Source organism: Sus scrofa, chromosome 16 (genome assembly GCF_054392235.1).
Source record: "Sus scrofa isolate SSC_HxYL_T2T_F1_AM1 chromosome 16, Sscrofa_HxYL_maternal_Yorkshire_Landrace_v2.0, whole genome shotgun sequence".
In the NCBI taxonomy this organism is placed as follows: Eukaryota; Metazoa; Chordata; class Mammalia; order Artiodactyla; family Suidae; genus Sus; species Sus scrofa.
This window is the reverse complement of record NC_139398.1, coordinates 55,507,966-55,526,363: the sequence shown is the minus strand read 5'-3', so window position 1 is coordinate 55,526,363 and position 18,398 is coordinate 55,507,966. Positions and strand designations below refer to the sequence as shown.

General features: G+C 37.5%; 1 protein-coding gene and 1 long non-coding RNA gene across 2 annotated transcripts in view; one reads left to right on the top strand and one right to left on the bottom strand.

The window, feature by feature from the left end:
* The window catches only part of CWC27 (CWC27 spliceosome associated cyclophilin), a 246,333-nt gene that overhangs the window by 3,367 nt on the left and 224,568 nt on the right, over window positions 1-18,398 (bottom strand).
* The window catches only part of LOC110257245 (uncharacterized), a 34,902-nt gene continuing 18,318 nt past the window's right edge, over window positions 1,815-18,398 (top strand). Inside the window, exon 1 of the long non-coding RNA XR_014831476.1 lies at window positions 1,815-1,968. This is a non-coding gene — a long non-coding RNA (uncharacterized LOC110257245). The remainder of the gene's footprint in view (window positions 1,969-18,398) is intronic.

Below are 18,398 nucleotides of genomic sequence, written 5' to 3'. Positions count from 1 at the left end.
GAGGAAAGAAGGGGCTATCAGCTTACAAAGTACTTCAGCTTTAATATCATAATACTTAGCATGGCTGGTTACTCAGTAATAACATTTAATCTTTAATCGAAATAAAAACATAATCAAAATGCTTCACCCATTTATCTTTCAACATGCTTTGGTCACTTCATTTAAAAAAGCAAAACAAAACAGTTATTATGATTTTCAGCATAATAAACTCCTGACCTGTGTGCCTCTGTAAATCACAGACTGCATGAATTGAAAGCATGCCTACATTTTATAGTCTCCTGTGAGAAAACACATGCAGAGTTATAATACAGACTTAATTCAAGTACTTATAATACAGACTTAATTCAAGGTCTGATGGTTTACAACCTTGTATGTACCAGTAACCCAGTGCTATCCATTCTATAGCTGGTCATAGCATAAATCCAGCAAGGGGAGTACAATTTTTTTTTTTTTTTGTCTTTTTGCCTTTTCTAGGGCCAATCCCGCGGCATGTGGAGGTTCCCAGGCTAGGGGTCAAATTGGAGCTGTAGCCACCGGCTAGACCAGAGCCACAGCAACTCGGGATCCAAGCAACCTACACCACAGCTCACAGCAACACCGGATCATTAACCCACTGAGCAAGGGCAGGGATGGAACCTGCAACCTCAGGGTTCCTAATCGGATTCGTTAACCACTGAGCAATGACGGGAACTCCCAAGAGAAGTAAATTTTTTGGAATTACACACTGATAGTTTACATATGAAAAACATCAGTTTCAATTGAAGGCAAAGAGGAGTTCCCTTCGTGGCGCAGTGGTTAACGAATCCGACTAGGAACCTTGAGGTTGCGGGTTCGATCCCTGGCCTTGCTCAGTGGGTTAAGGATCCATTGTTGCCGTGAGCTGTGGTGTAGGTTGCAGATGTGGCTCGGATCCTGAGTTGCTGTGGCTGTGGCGTAAGCTGGTGGTTACAACTCCGATTCAACCCCTAGCCTGGGAACCTCCATATGCCGCGGGAGTGGCCCAAGAAATAGCAAAAAGACAAAAAAAAAAAAAAAAAAAAAATTGAAGGCAAAGATAAAAATTTAATTTTGATTAGTAAAAATTTTACCTAAGATGAGATTCTCAAATAACACTGACTTTAGTGTTCATAGAAATAATGGCGGTTTAACATTTTCATAGAGGGTGTGTTTGACAGGTGTATGGTGGTTCTCTCCCTCTCCATACATCCCCTACTCAATCAGTCACTACTTCACTTGTATCCTCCTCAGATGACTGATCTTCCCTCTTTTTTTTTTCCTTCCCTTTTTTGGGCTGCACCTGTGGCATATGCAGGTTGCCAGACTAGAGCTCGAATTGAAGCTGTAGCTGCTGGCCTACACTACAGCCACAGCCACAGCTACAGCCACAGCAACAAGGGATCTGAGCCGTGACTGCAATCTACACCACAATTCACGGCAATGTCAGATCCTTAACCCACTGAGTGAGGCCAGGGATCGAACCTGTGTCCTCATGGATGCTGGTCAGGTTCATTTCCGCTGAGGCACAACGGGAACTCTTTCCCTCTTAATCACAGACTTAAATCAGTTACTGCTTAAATGTTTCCCCCTGCTCCAGCTGGTAGACCAGAAAGGCTCCAACATGCTAGGTTATGTTATTGAAGGGAAATATCTGACCCCCCCACCTGCCTGACAATTGTTAACCTGTGGGACTGTGAGGAACTTGATCCTCTTCTGGTTTCCCTGGTAACTGATGAACCAACCTGAAGTCAATTCCCTCTACAAATGGTAATCTCCTCCCCTCTGGTAGCTAAGATTGCTGCCTAGTCCTGCCTGACATTTGGTATTCGTGGGTCATAGCTCCAGGACCTTTTGCTCCTGACTTTAAGATTCCCTATCCAATAAATCTTGGATGTCTCTGTGGCCGTCTCCAGGCTCTTTCTTTGGTCTCATGGCTGAACAACTACAGAGCAGGGTGTAGCCCCCAAACAGGTAAGTTTTTTCTTTTTTATATGAGATTGTGGAGTTATACACAAAAGTAAACAAGTGATTCTTCTAAAAGGACCTGGACCTAGACTACTTTGACATCCATTTAAAAAACTTCTTATATAATTATGAAATAGATCAAGATATGACAGGAGTTAATATTAATTGGGAAAGCAAGAGCGGTACTCATTCTCAGAATTATAGTAAGTCGTGCAGTATAGATTTCTAATAACTCATTTCTGACTGAGTGCATTTAAATTAGTTATGCTTATGTAATGCAAACAGCTATCTTTTCCACTACTAATTCTATAAACCACTCTTCCCCATTTCCAAGTCTCCCTAAGGGAGGAACTTGCCACACTACCCTTAGATTGTTGTAGGCGTCTTTATTGTTTCTCCTTTTTCTGTCAAAGCTTCTAAAAAAATCTTTCTTACACATTTCCTTTATGGCATTGCTTTGACCAGGAACCATTGGCTACTGAAATACCTCAGCCTGAGCCTTAAAACCTCACCATTTTGTCATTGCCTGTTGACTTAATTGTGAACAGGCCAGTTATTTGAGACAGTTTGAGTCTTGTTCCCAACTCAGAGTTCTCAGTGCTGAGATGGTGACTGGTGCTGGTAATCAAAGCCTAGACCCTCTGTATTAGTCAGGTTCTCTGGCTGGTACTAGCTGGCTTCCTAAACCAACACTTAACCTCCTTTTGTGGGCAAGAACTATTTTTTATTTTTTATTTCTACGATAAACTTCTAAAATGTGTTAACAGACTCTGCAGAAAGTCTGGAGCTCAGCACAGGTCCACCTTTTCATGACCTGTCATTGCTAAGCACACACTGATGACTCCCTTTCCACTGCTCTCAGATCAGTGATGGCTAGTTTTTATTCCCTATAGAGTATGGTGGGAGCATGCCTTATGTTCTTTCCTGTTTCCTATGGTACCTAGTGTAGAACTAGACAGGATTTCTTTTAAAGCAGTGTTTCTCATAGTCTAATCCCAGAGCCCTGCAACAAATACAGGCTGCATATTAGAATCACCCAGGTAGTCTTTAAAACTATCAATGCCAGGACTCTATCTATAGAAGTACTGATTTAATTGTCCCAGGATGGGGTGCCAGCATCATTAAGTAAAAGTTTTTACTGGTGATTTAAAAATACAAAGTTAAGACCACAGCACTAAAGATAAAGAACTTTTACACTTTCAGATTGATTGGTTTCATCAGCCATTTGTTCTTGCCTCTTCAGAGATGAACAGCTGGTTCCTATTGACAAACCATTCACATACTTAAAGAACTTAAGTGGCTTCTGAGCCTATTTTAACTGAATAATCTCAAGTGTATTATCCATTTCTTAAATATAGTTTGAGGATAAGGCAAGGAGCTAGAATCAGTTATTCATTCAACAAACATCGAAGCCTTTTTTTTTTAATGTGCGAGATCCAATGTCAGACACCAGGGAAAGGAAGCCAAATATGATTCAGGTCTTGCTCTCCTAAAGTGCAGTTTTTTAGGGAGTTGAACACACAGACTGGCACCAGAACAAATGAACATTTTGGAACTGCCTGCGAAGTCTGAGGCAGCAATAAGAAGAGCATCCTCTGACAGAATGTTCTACAAAGAGCTCTCATGTCTGGTATTATCTTCACAATAACATCTGGGGTAGGCAAGAAAGATGTTTTATAACCCCCATTTCACAGGCAACCTGAGAGCCATGGCCAAGAAACTTGTAGCTGGCAAGCAGCTGATCAGGTACTTGATTGAATGTCTGCAGAGATAACAAACTTTCATCTTGTGAAGATGTATTTAACTTTAGGAGTAAATCAAAAGTTAACTTAGCACTAAGTCTAGTGAATAGGATAAAAAATCAGACTGGGTAGTGCTTTTTTTGGAATACAAAATATTGAAAATGCAACTATAAAGAGAAAATGCAACTATTATTTGTGTGGCTCCCAGGCTGGTCTTCAAAGCAATTACAAAAGTTTCAAAAATGTCTTGAGCCATGTGGGAGTCGCTTTGGGAAAAGGCACCTCTCTATTAGGTGAACACTTGATAAGAAAAAAAAAGCAATTAATTTTCATTGTAAATCTGTATCCCTCTACTGCCTTTAATCATTACTCTGTGGAATTAGTCCCAGTTTCTCCTTATACTTCCCAATATGAGGATGCTACCTAGGGACACTTCATTCAGCTGGAGGTCCCAGAGGGCAGAGCCAAGTGCCCACAGCCTGCCCCTGTAAGGGTGGATGTCTGGCAGTCTCTTCTCAGGCTTCAGATTACTAAAGGAGTGCTTTGTGATTGATGATGATATTCAGGTCTTTTCTGTTACATATATTTTTCAAAAATGCAGATTGAGCCATGAAGACTGTTCTGTTTTGAATCCTTCAGTGGTTCCCCATTATCTAAATAGTGAAATCTAAATTTCTTATGTAGCCTCTATGATTTGGCTTTTGTTCCTCTTTCTAAGCTCCTATGTCATTTTTTATATCTTAGGTTCTAGACATCCTGAATTGCTTGCAATTTCCTGTATAGAACCTTTCTCTCTTGCCTCTGTGCTGCCTCTTTATGTTGATACACTTCTCTCCCCTCTATTAGCTGAGGCATCTCCTCTGGGAACCCGTCTCAGATTCCTTTCCTGGCCTGCTCTGCTCTTTTTTCAGCAGGGATAAAGTCTTCTCCAGCCCATCTCTTTAGTCTCCCTCATTAGACCTCAGATGGCCCTATTTTATTGCTCTTTGTACCAGCACTGGTCACCAAGGCTTGGCAAATGCTGAGCAAACAAAATTTCTGGGTAGCTAGTAACCTCTAAAAACCTGGTTTTGTTCACCTTTGTCTTTGAATATTAATATATAATTGCAAAATACTTGGCAATTAGAGTTGACCCTTGAACACCCAAGTTGGAAATGCGTAGGCCCACTTTATACGTGGATTTTTTACAAGAGGAGGTCCTACACCACCATATGTTGGTTGGTTGTGCAGGTGTGGAACCACAGATAGGGAGGAGCCAGATATGTGGAGGGCTGACTATAGTTATAAGTGTATTTTTGACTGCATGCAGGGTGGTCTTCCTAAACCTCCTCAGTGTTCAAGTGTCAAGTGGATGTTTGTAAACCCCTTCAGTTCTCCAGGTAACTCTTCTTTCAAATTGCACAGTACCAGAGAAAAGGCTAATATTTGAAGACCTAAAGCAAAGTATTTCCACCACCACTAAATTTGTGCTATGAAATTCCAACACATCTTTCTCAACTGGCCATTTAAACTGCCTAATGATTCCCAGCCTTTGAGGTATAAAGTAGGGAAAATTGTGCATATATTGTCCTCAGCCTTCCTCTACTTGAGCTGAAATGCCTTGCCTTTCTTTGTGAAATTTTGTCATCTACATAATTTGTCTTCTGTATACTGTGTTGACAGTTTCTCATTTCTCTGTTCTGTTAGAATTCTTAGGAAATTCAACTCAATAAATTCTGCTTATTAAATTTGTCATTCTTAAGGGACTATGGATCAGCAACTTAAATTATCTGGTTTAAGGTTTTTTTTTTCTTTTTTTTTAATGTGTGTGTGAAGGAGGGGGAGGCCTTGAAAGGAGATTTGTATTTGAAAAGCAAAACCAGGCTTTTTTTGTTTTTAAAGAAAAATTTCAGCAAGACAAAACAATTTTTGAGTTTAACCCACATTTGATCCTTTGAAAGAACCACACCCTGCTCTGTATCAGAGATGGACTGCAGCATACTTGTGTCCGTGTCACTTCTCTGGAATGCCCTACCACCTCCTTCTCACTGGTTTATGTCCCCTGAGCTTTCAAAGCCCAGTTTAACTCCCATTTCCTCCTAAAAATCTGACTGCCCTAGGCCTCAGGACCTACTTTTGCTTTTGAATTTCTCTTACACTTTATGGAAGCATTTGAGGACCCAAATCAGAAGACCTGGGTTTCAGTTAAAATTTCAGTCAGTAAATGTTTCTGTAGGAAAGTCACATTGCTTTTCAGGCCTCTATTTCCACATTGGTGAAGAGGGAATGGTAATATACACTCAATTTACCTCACAGACATTACGCCTACAAAAGTGGTCCAAACAATTATCATTTTAACTTACTTTGTATTTTGTGTGTATGGGTGTTTAATAGAAACTGTGCTTGTATATATTTACATTTTTATACTTCATAGCTATTTTCAAAGTGTTTTTTTTTTATTTTTTTCCCACTGTACAGCAAGGGGATCAAGTTATCCTTACATGTATACATTTTTCCCCCCACCCTTGGTTCTGTTGCAATATGAGTATCTAGACATAGTTCTCAATGCTACTCAGCAGGATCTCCTTGCAAATCTATTCTAAGTTGTGTCTGATAAGCCCAAGCTCCCGATTCTTCCCACTCCCTCCCTCTCCCATCAGGCAGCCACAAGTCTATTTTCCAAGTCCATGATTTTCTTTTCTGTGGAGATGTTCATTTGTGCTGGATATTAGATTCCAGTTATAAGTGATATCATATGGTATTTGTCTTTGTCTTTCTGACTCATTTCACTCAGTATGAGAGTCTCTAGTTCCATCCATGTTGCTGCAAATGGCATTATGTCATTCTTTTTTTGTGGCTGAGTAGTATTCCATTGTGTATATATACCACATTTTCTGAATCCAATCATCTGTTGATGGACATTTGGGTTGTTTCCATGTCCTGGCTATTGTGAAGAGTGTTGCAATGAACATGCAGGTGCATGTGTCTCTTTTAAGTAGAGTTTTGTCTGGATAGATGCCCAAGAGTGGGATTGCGGGGTCATTCAATGTGTTTTTATGTACATTATTGTACTCATATAACTTACTTGGTCCTATTTAACTTGATTAGTTTATATGTATATTTATAATATGTCCCATCTATACTAGACCATAAGGGATTCAAAGGGCAGAAACTATTCATACATTGAAAGAATTATAGAAAATTTATTTTTAAAACTTTCATAGCATGATTAACAGAAATTCACTGTTTTTGTATGTTTTTTCCTTTGTGTAAAGTGAAGCAATCCTGAGAGGCTAAAAGGAAAGTTACTTGTAACTCCATAGCTTATCAATAACTACTGTAAAACATATAGACACACTGCTTACTGTACATTTTTCTATGCATGTCTCAATGTGTACATATAGGTACATATATTTGGGTCATAATACATAGCTTTTATAATTTGCTTTTCATATCCAACTATACCATAAGCATCTTTTAAATAATTATACTTTTGCATTATTGTATTTATCATCTAATATTGGTCCTATAGATAATTTATAATCAGCTCCAAATTACAGGACTCTGAGTCTTGCTCATATTTCCACCTTTATTATCATTACTGCAAATAATATCTATGTGAGAAGTAACTTGGATTTTCTTATTCATAGTAAATCTTTTTGGGGGGCTGGTTCAGCATTCTTTCTTTTCCTTTCAGAAATGACCCTTCCCCACTGTCAGTCCATGGGGTCAGGACCTCCTTGTTCTTGTCTGAGGAAAGGAATCCATGAGGCCTGTGCAGACTAAGGAGCGATTAGATCAGGGCATGGGCATTTGAATCTAGCAAGGTCAAACTGAACTGGCTCAGGACTTTTTCTGGAACTGCTGGGTTGGCCATAAGCCCAGAGCTTCTGGAGGCCATTTCTGCCACCCCTCACGTGGAAAGCCTGCCTGCAGAATGAGCCCTCCTGAGAGGAAAATGGAACCAGGAGACATGTTCTTGACATGGGTTGAACACTCAGACCCAGCCATGCCCCAGCTCCAGTTCTTAAGCTCCCCATGCAGATAAATTTTGCATTTTAGTTGACATTGTCATTTGTAATAATGAACCTTTACTAATGCTTAAGTTAAATTCCTGAGTAGATTTGTACATTTTTAAGGCACTTGATATAAATGATCTAAGTTCCCTTCAGAAAGGACATACCAATTTACACTCACCAGCAGAGTGCCTTATTTTGCTTTGATTAATAGACTGTTGTTCTCATCCTCACCCCTCTGATGTTTTTTGTTATTTGTATTTCTTTTGTGGTATGTATGTTTGTGTCCTTTGACCATTTAAAAAAGAGCATACTCATCTTCTCCTTACGGATTTCCGAGTATTAACTATTAAGAACATAAATCTGTGTTTATTATATAAATGCAAATAGACTTTCTAGTTTGTCATTTTTTAATTTTAAGCTTCACCTATCTCCTTTCTTTTCCCCTCTATCTAGTCCTTCCTTTTGTTTACTTCTTCCCTTCTATATAGAACTTTACATTTTTTTAATATAGTCCCAGTGAGCAGTGTCTTCCTTTAAAGTCTCTCAAGTCATACTTAAGAAGTCTTTCCTCAAATTAAGACTATGCAAATAGCCTTACCTATATTTTCTTCTAGCACTTTTATAGTTCTTTTTTTCCCTCGTTAATCTTTTATTAATTTATAAATTTCTTTTAGAACCTGGGTCAGATAAAATTGTATTTTCCTCAAATAGATACTTGTCCCAATTTCATTTCTTGAATAACTTACCCTATACAGAATCCCATTGTTTTAATTATCATAACTTTGGAATCTTACCAGGAAAGATCATTATCCTCTTACTCTTGGAAAAAAAAAATCCTTCCTATTTTTTAGAATTTTATTTTTAGAAGAGGTTTAGATTTATAGAAACACTGACCAGATAGTATAGTTCCCTTATATACCTAAGCCAATTTCCCTATTACTGTGGTGCATCTCTTAAACTTAACTGATACTGACATTTTAGTAAGTCAATTCCATAGTTCATTTAGGTTTCCTTAGTGTTATGGACTAAAACTGTATTCCCCCCAAATTCATATGCTGAAATACACTGTGACTGTATTTGGAGTCAGGTCCTTAAAGGAGGTAATTAAGATTAAATGAAGTCACAACAGTGGAGGCTTAATCCAAGAGAACTGATGTCCTTAAAAGAAGAGGAAGAAGTGTTCATTCCTCTGCAATTTTTTGGAGTAATTTCAGAAGGATAGGTGTTAACTCATCTCTAAACATCTGGTAGAATTTGCCTGTGATACCATTTAGTCCCAAACTTCTTGTTGTTGGGAGTTTTGAAATTACTGGTTCAATTTCAGTACTGGTAACTGGTCTGTTCATATTTTCTGTTTCTTCTTGGTTCAGGCTTGGGCGACTAGTTTGTCCATTCTATTAGTGTATAGTTGCTCCTAACAGTTTCTTACAGTCCTTTGTATATCTAGGTATCGGTTGTAATGTCTCCTTTTTCACTTCTGATTTTATTGATTGAGTTCTCCCCCTTTCAGTGACTCTGACTAAAGGTTTATTAATTTTGTTCCTTTTCACAGAAACAGCTTTTGGTTTCACGGACTTTCTCTCTCTCTCTCTCTTTTTTTTTTTAGTTTCTATTTCATTTCTGCTCTGATCTTTTAATGCTTCCAAACTCATTCTCTGAGGCCATTGCAATGCTCAACACCAGACAAAAAACACCACAACAAAAGAAAAACTGTAGGGCAGTATTACTGATGAGGATTTTTCAACAAAATATGAGCAAATCAAATGCAACAATACATTAAAATGATCATACACCATGACCAAGTTGGATTTATCCCATGGACGCAAGGACTTTTTAAGTCAATCAGTAAATCAATCAGTATGATATACCACATTAACAAACTGAAGAATAAAACCCATAGGATCATCTCAAGAGATGTAGAAAAAGCTTATGACAAAATTCAACATCTATGTATGATAAAAACTCTCCAGAAACTAGGCACGGAGGGAACTATCTCAACATAATAAAGGCCATATATGCCAAGCCTACAGCCAACATTATACACTCCACAGTGAAAAGCAGAAAGCATTTCCTCTAAGATAAGGAAAAAGATAAGGATACTCATTCTTGCCATTTTTATTCAACATAGTATTGGAAGTTCTAGCCACAGAAATTAAAGAAGAAAAATAAAAGGAATACAAATTGGAAAGGAAGTAGTAAAACAGTCACTGTTTGCAGGTGACATGATAGTATACATGGAAAATGCTAAGATGCTACCAGAAAACTACTAGAGCTCATCGGTGAATTCAGTAAAGCTGCAAGATATGAAATTAATGTAGAGAAATCTGTTGAATTTTTATACACTAACAATGAACTAGCAGGAAGATAAAACAATTCCATTTGCCATGGCATTAAATGAATAAAATATCTAGGAATAAACCTACCTAAGGAGGCAAAAGACCTATACGCTGAAAACTATAAGATGCTGATGAAAGAAATCGAAGATAGCCAAAGAGATAGAAAGATAGACTGTGTTCTTGGATTGGAAGACTCAGTATTGTTAAAATGATCATAGTACAGAAGGCAACCTGCAGGTTCAATTCAATCCTTATAAAATTACTAATGGCATTTTTCACAGAAGTAGAATAAAAAATTTAAAATTTGTATGGAAATACAAAATACCTCGAATAGCTAAAGCAAACTGGAGAAAGAAGAGTGGAGCTGGAGAAATCAGGCTCCCTGACTTTGGACTATACTACAAACGACAGTCTCTTCAGTAAGTGGTATTGGGAAAACTGGACAGCTATGTGTAAAAGAATGAAATTAGAAAATTCTCTTAACACCATATACAAAATAAGCTCAAAATGGATTAAAGACCTAAATGTAAGAATGGATACTATAAAACTCCTTGAGAAAAAAACCTAGGCAGGATACTCTTTGACATAAATTGCAGCAGTATCTTTTTGGATCAGTCTCCTGGAGTAATGGAAATAAAAACAAAAATAAATAAGTGAGACCTAATTAAACTTAAACTTGACTTAAAGGCTTTTGCATAGTCAAAAAAACAATAAAACAAAAAGACAACCTACTGAATGGGAGAAAATATTTGCAAACAACTGGAAGGGAACTAATTTCCAAAAGATACAAACAGCTTATACAGCTCAATAACAAAAAACAACCCAATCAAAACATGGGCAGAAGATCTAATTAGATATTTCTCCAAAGAGGATATAGAGATGGCCAATAGGCATATGAAAAGATGTTCAACATTGCTAATTACTAGAGAAATGCAAAGAAAAACTATAATGAGGTGTCACCTTACACCAGTCAGAATGGACATCATTAAAAAGTCTATAAATAGGAGTTCCTGTTATGGCATAATGGAATTGGCAGTATCTCTGAAGAGCCAGGATGCAGGTTCAATCCACGGCTGGCATGGTGGGTTAAAGGATCCAGTGTTGGCGGTGGAGGTCTGATATGATCCCTGCCCTGGGTACTCCATATGCAGCAGAGCAGCCAAGAAAGAAAAAAAAGAAAAGTCTACAAATAATAAATACTGGAGAGGGTATGGAGAAAAGGGAACCCTCCTACACTGTTGGTGGGAATGTAAATTGATGCAGTCACAATGGAGAAGAGTATGGAGGGCCCTTAAGAAACTAAAGAGTTACAGTATGATGCAACAATCCATCCTGGACATATATCTGGAAAAGACAAAAACTCTAATTTGAAAAGGTGCATGCATACCAAATTCATAGCAGCACGATTTATACTAGCCAAGACATGGAAGCAACCTAAATGTCTAGTGACTGATGAAGAAGAAGTGACTGATGTGCACACACACACACACACACACACAAAGGAATACTACTCAGTCATAAAAAGAATGAAACGTCACTTGCATCAACATGGATGGACCTAGAGATCAACATACTAAGTAAACCAGAGACAGATAAATTTCATATAATACTATTTACATGTAGAATCTAAAAAAATTGATACAAAACTTTTTTACAAAACAGAAATAGATTCATAGACATAGAAAACAAGCTTATGGCTACCAAAGGGGAAAGAGGGGGCAGAATTTAGGGGTTTGGGATTAACATATACACATTACTATGTATAAAATAAATAACAAGGACCTAGTGATTAGCACAAGGAATGATATTCATTACTGTGTAATAAGAATTGGAAAAGAATCTGAAAAAAGTATATATATAACTGAATCACTTTGCTGTATACCCCAAACTAACAAAAGGTTGTAAATAAATCACACATCAAAAAAAACATGACTCACCCCCCCCCCCCAAAAAAAGAGCAAGAAGGCAGCTGTTTGTAAGCCCTGAAGAGAGATCTCAACAGCAATCACACCTGCTGGCAAGTAAATCTATAAGACTATATATTGTTTTTTTTTGTTTGTTTGTTTGTTTTGTCTTTTTGCCATTTCTTGGGCCGCTCCCGTGGCATATGGAGGTTCCCAGGCTAGGGGTCGAATCGGAGCTGCAGCCACCGGCCTATGCCAGAGCCACAGCAATGCGGGATCCGAGCCGCATCTGTGACCCACACCACAGCTCATGGCAACGCCGGATCGTTAACCCACTGAGCAAGGGCAGGGACCGAACCCGCAACCTCATGGTTCCTAGTCGGATTCGTCGACCACTGCGCCACGACGGGAACTCCAAGACTATATATTGTTTAAGCCACTCGGTCTGTGGCATTTTGTTATGGCAGCCCTAGGAGACCAATACACTTAGCTTTTATCTTTTTACAATGTTCTATCAATTTCTGCTATACAGCAAAGTAACCCAGTTATTTATTATATGAAATATAATAAATTTTATATTTTAAAAGAATAAATAAATATATTTTTTCACATTATCCTCCGTCATCTTTCATCACAAGTGATTAGATACAGTTCCCTGTGCTATATACAGTGGAATTTCATTGCTTACCCACTCCATATGTAACAGTTTGCACCTACTAATCCCAAACTCCCAGTCCATCTCTTTTCCTCCCTTTTCCTCTTGGCAACCACGAGTCTGTTCTCCATGCCCATGAGTTTGTTTCTTTTCTGTAGATATATATTTGTGCCATATATTAAATGCCAGATATAAGTGGTATGATACTTGTCTTTCTCTTTCTGATTTACTTATGATTTTACTTAGTATGAGAGTCTCTAGTTCTATCCATGTTGCTGCAAATGACATTTTAATTCTTTTTCATGGCTGAGAAGTATTCCATTGTGTATACGTACCACATCTTCTTAATTCAGTCATTGTTGATGGACATTTGTTTCCATGTCTTGGCTATTGGGAACAGTGCTGCAGTGAACATAGGGGTGCATGTATCTTTTTCAACGAAAGTTTTGTCAGGATATATGCCCACGAGTGGGATTTCTGGATCATGTGGTAGTTTTATATTTAGTTTTCTGAGGAACCTCCATACTGTTTTCCATAGTGGTTGTACCAATTTACATCCCGTCCAACAGTGTTGGAGGGTTCTCTTTTCTTCACACCCTCTAAAGAATTTGTTATCTGTAGACTTACTAATGATGACCATTTGACTGGTGTGAAGTGGGACGTCAACATAGTTTTGATTTGCATTTCTCTAATAATTAATGATGTTGAGCATTTTTTCATGTTCCTCTTGGCTATGTGTAGGTCTTTAGAGAAATGTCTATTCAGATCTTCTGCCTGTTTTTCAACTGAGTTTTTTTTTTTTTTTTTTTTTTTTCCTATCGTATGAGTTGTTTGTTTATTTTGGAGATTAAGCCCTTGTTGGTTCCATGGATTGAAACTATTTTCTCCCATTCTGTAGGTTGTCTTTTTGTGATCTTTTATGGTTTCCTTTGCTGTGTAAAAGCTTTTAAGTTTGATTAGGTCCCATTGGTTTGTTTGTTTGTTTGTTTGTTTATTTTGTCTTTCTGCCATTTCTAGGGCCGCTCCTGCGGCATATGGAGGTTCCCAGGCTGGGGGTCCAATTGGAGCTGTAGCCACCGGCCTATGCCAGAGCCACAGCAATGCGGGATCTGAGCCGCGTCTGTGACCTACACCACAGCTCACAGCAACACTGGATCCTTAAGCAAGGGCAAGGATCGAACCCACAACTTCATGGTTCCTGGTCGGATTTGTTAACCACTGAGCCACGACGGGAACTCCCCATTGGTTTATTTTTTATTTTTATTTATATTGTGTTAGGAGACTGACCTAACAAGACATTTGTAAGGTTGATGTCAGAGAATGTTTTGCCTTGATGTCAGAGAATGTTTTGCCTCTGTTCTCTTCTAGGAGTTTTATCGTGTTTCATATTTAAGTCCTTAAGCAATTTGAGTTTATTTTTGTGCATGGTGTGAAGGTGTGTTTTAGTTTCATTGATTTACATGCAGCTGTCCAGTTTTCCCAACACCACTTGCTGAAGAGACTGTATTTTTCCCATTTTATATTCTTGCCTTCTTTGTCGAAGGTTAATTGACCATAGGTGGTCTGGGTTTTTTCTGTTTTTTTCTGTGTTATCTGTCTGTTGCATTGGTATGTATGTCAACTTTTGTATTAGTACCACATAGTCTTGTTTACTGTAGCCCTGTAATATTGCTTGACGTCTGGGAGAGTGATGCCTCCTGTTTGGTTTTTGTTCCTCAGGATTGCTTAGGCAGTTCTGGGTCTTTATGGTTCCATATAATTTTCTTTTTGAATTCCACTTGGTCATAGTGTATGATCTTTTTTATATGTTGTTGGACTTGGTTGGCTAAAATTTTGTTAAGAATTTTTACATCTATATTCATCAAAGCTATTGGCCTATAATTTTCTATTTTGGTAGTATCTTTGGTTTTGTTATTAGGGTGATGGTGGCTTCATAGAATATCTTTGGGATTACTCCTTCTTCAGTCTTTCTGAAAAGTTTTAGAAGATGGGTATAAGTTCTTCCTTGTATGTTTGGTAGAATTTGCCTGTGAAGCCATCTGGTCCTGGACTTTTGTTTGTAGGTAGTGTTTTCATGACATATTTTTACACATTCAATTTCATTTCTTATCTATCCTTGATTAAGTTTTGGCATGCTGTGTGTCTCTAGAAAGTTGTCCATTTCTTCTAGTTTGTCAAATTTGTTGGCATATAATTGTTCATGGTATTTGCTTATTATTTTTTTCATTTCTGCAGTATCTGTTGAGATTTCTCCTTTTTCATTTCTTATTTTGTTGATTTGAGTTCTTTCTCTCCTCTTCTTGGTGAGTCTGGCCAGAGGTTTGTCAATTTTGTCTACCTGTTCAAAGAACCGGCTCTTGGTTTTATTGATTTTTTTCTATGTTTTTGTGAATCTCTATTTTATTGATTTCCTCTCTGATCTTTATGATTTCCTTCCTTCTGCTGAATTTAGGTTTTGTTTGTTTGTTTTTCTAATTCATTTAGGTGGTGGGTTAAGTTGTCAATTTGAGATTTTTCTTGTTTTTTGGGGGAGGCCTGTATCACTATGAACTTCCCTCTAAAAACTGCTTTTGTGGCATCCCATAGATTTTGAATGGTTGTGTTTTCATTACCATTTGTCTTAAGTTATTTTTTAATTGTACTTTTGATTTCCTCACTGACCCATTGGTTTCTTAGTAGCATGTTGTTTAGCCTCCATGTAGTCAGTTTTATCTCATTTCCTTTCCTGTGGTTGATTTCTAGTTTCATGCCATTGTGGTCAGAGAAGATACCTGAAACAATTTCTATACTTTTGAACTTGTTGAGGTTAGTTTTGTACCCCAGTATGTGGTCAATCCTTGAGAATATTCCACCTGCACTTGCAAATAATGCATATTCTGATTTTTTTTTGGGGGGGGTGTAATGTCCTAAAAATGTCAATTAAGTCTAACTTTCTATTGTGTCATTTAGGATCTCTGTTGCCTTACTGAATTTCTGCCTAGAGGATCTGATCATTGCTAAGAGTGGACTGTTAAAGTGTCTTAGTATTATTGTATTCCCATCAATACAATAATACTAAGTATTTTATGTCTGTTAGTATTTGTTGTATGTATTTGGGTACTCCTATATTAGGGGCATATATATCGACGAGTGTAATACCCTCTTCTTGTATGGATCCCTTTATCATTAAATAGTGTCCTTTCTTTATGGCCTTCATTTTAAAGTCTATTTTGTCTGATATGATTATTGCAACTCCTGCTTTCCTGTCTTTTCTATTTGCATTTGGATGGAAATATCTTTTTCCATCTCTTCACTTTCAATTAATATGCATCCTTTGGCCTAAGGTGAGTGCCTGATAGAGAGCATATTGTAGGCTCTTGCTTTTTTATCCAGTCTGCCACTCTCTGTCTTTTGGTTGGAGCATTCAGTCCCTTGAGATTTAAGGCAGTTATTGCTAAACATGTATTTATTGCCATTTTAAACCTTGTTTTCCAGTTGATTCTATGTTTTTTTTTTTTTTTTTTTTTGTTCCTCTCATTTTTTGGTTGGTTGACTTCCTTTTATTTTTATGCTTGTGTCCTCTTCTTTTTAGTTTTTATGAATGTATTGTTTGGTTTTTATTTGTGGTTGCCCTGTTTTTCAAGTATTTTAACCCCTTTCCATATTTGCTTGTTTTGTAGCCTGATAGTCACATAGGCACAAACACATTCTAAAACAAAAAAAAAAAAAAAACAAGAGTCTAGATTTTCTTACTTTCCTTCCCCACATTTTATGATTTTGATGTCTTTTAAAGAAAAATTTCATGTTTATCCTTTTGTTGTTCCTTGTGTTTACTGTCACTTTTACAATAGGTTTTAGTGGCTTAAGTGATTGCTTTCCAATTGTGATTTCCTCCATCCTATTTCTTCTTTTTTAAAATTTTTTTATTTAGAGGAGGCTTTTCAGTATTTCTGTTAGAATGGGTTTGGTATTGCTGTACTCTTTCAGTTTTTGTTTGTTGGAGATATTCTTTATTTATCCTTCTAGTTTAAATGATATTCCTGCTGGGTAGAGTATTCTAAGGCTGCAAATTTTTTTTTTTTTTAAGCCAGCATACAGATTTAATCATGAACATGCTTCAAATAAAATAAAATTAAAAAGAAAAAAATAAAAAAGAGTCATCAAAACCATAAAATGTGGGCAAGGCATGTTAGGAAATAAATAACCCTTTTTGTTTGTTTGTTTGTATGTTTCTCGTCTTAATTTCAATATAGTAATGAAGTGTTTGAAATTACAGGACCATCAGGCTAAAACACACAATTATGGGAAGGGGTTAGCATACTTAAAAAACAGGGCAACCACAAGCCAAAAGCAAATATTGCATTTGCAAAAAATGAAAAAAAATACACTCAAGCAGATAATAACTGCAGACCATCGAACCAAAAAAAAAAAAAAAAAAAAAAAAGAGAAAGGAAGAATGGAGAAACATACATAAAATCAACTGGAACACGAGGTTCAGAATGGCAATAAATAATCATCTATCAATTATCACCTTAAATGTCAATGGACTGAATGCCCCAATCAAAAGACATAGAGTGGCTGAGTGGATAAAAAGGCAAAAACCTTCAATATGCTAAGGCTGCAAATTTTTTCCTTTTAGAACTCTGAATCTTGTCACTCTCTCTGGCCTGTAATGTTTCTGTAGAGAAATCAGCTGATAGCTTTATGGGGGCTTCCCTTATAATTCTTTTTTTTTTTTTTTTTTGCTTCCTTTAGAATCCTCTCTTTAACTTTTGCCGTTTTTATTATAATATGCCTTGGTGTGGGCCTGTTTGGGGCCCTCTGTGCTTCCTATATCTTGATATCTACTTCTTTTAGATTTGGAAAGTTTTCAGCCAGAATTTCTTCAAATATATTTTCAGTCCCCTTTTATTTTTCTTATTCTGGAGTCCTATTATGGTTAGATTGGCCTGCTTTATATTATCCCATAGATATCTTATATTGCGTTCATGTTTTATCATTTCATTTTCTGTCTGCTATCCTGATTAGGTGATTCCCATTATTCTCTCTTCCAAGTCAGTAATTCATTCCTCTGCATTACTCATTCTGCTCTTTAGGACCTTTACCTCAGTCTGAGTCTCTGCAAATGAATTTTCTATTTTTTCTTGGCTCCTCCTTATATTTTTTATTTCCTAGGGTAATCTGCATTACTGTTCATATCTGTTCTTAATTTCTTCATATTCACCCTTAATTCCTTCAGTATTTTCACTATCTCCTTTTTTAACTCGGTTACTGATAGACTGCAGAGGTCTGTATCATGTTCGCTCCTTCAGGTGAATTCTCTTGTCTTTTAACTGGTAATGGTTCCAAAGCGTCTTCATTTTGCTTATATTTTTCTTACTCTGTGAGCTTAGGGAAAATAACTACTATAGTCTTGGAAGGCTATTTATATCTGAAAGTGCCCCTGGGTATTTTGTGAGGGCTTACTATTTATTTTTGGCATGAGGGCTGCTTTTGATTTCAATGCCTGCTGTCTCCTTCCTCAGTGTGTGCAGGCTGTTATTCCCTTGATAGGGTGCTGTGCATGCTTCCAGAGAGACGGAAGCAGTGGGCAGGGCTAGTAGCCAGTGTCTGGTTGCTGGGCCCTGGGAAGTGGCAGTGACCCTCAGGTAGCTGTAGGCAGCACCCAGAGCATTCTGCAGTGGCAGTGGCAGGGTGTGTGCATTCTTAGGGGGAGTGAGAGCAGCAAAGGGTGATGCTTGGTCGCAGTGCCCTCCTCTACCAACCTTTGAGGTGACTGGGTCTGCACATGCTGCCTGTTCACAGACGCAAAGTGGTGGTGG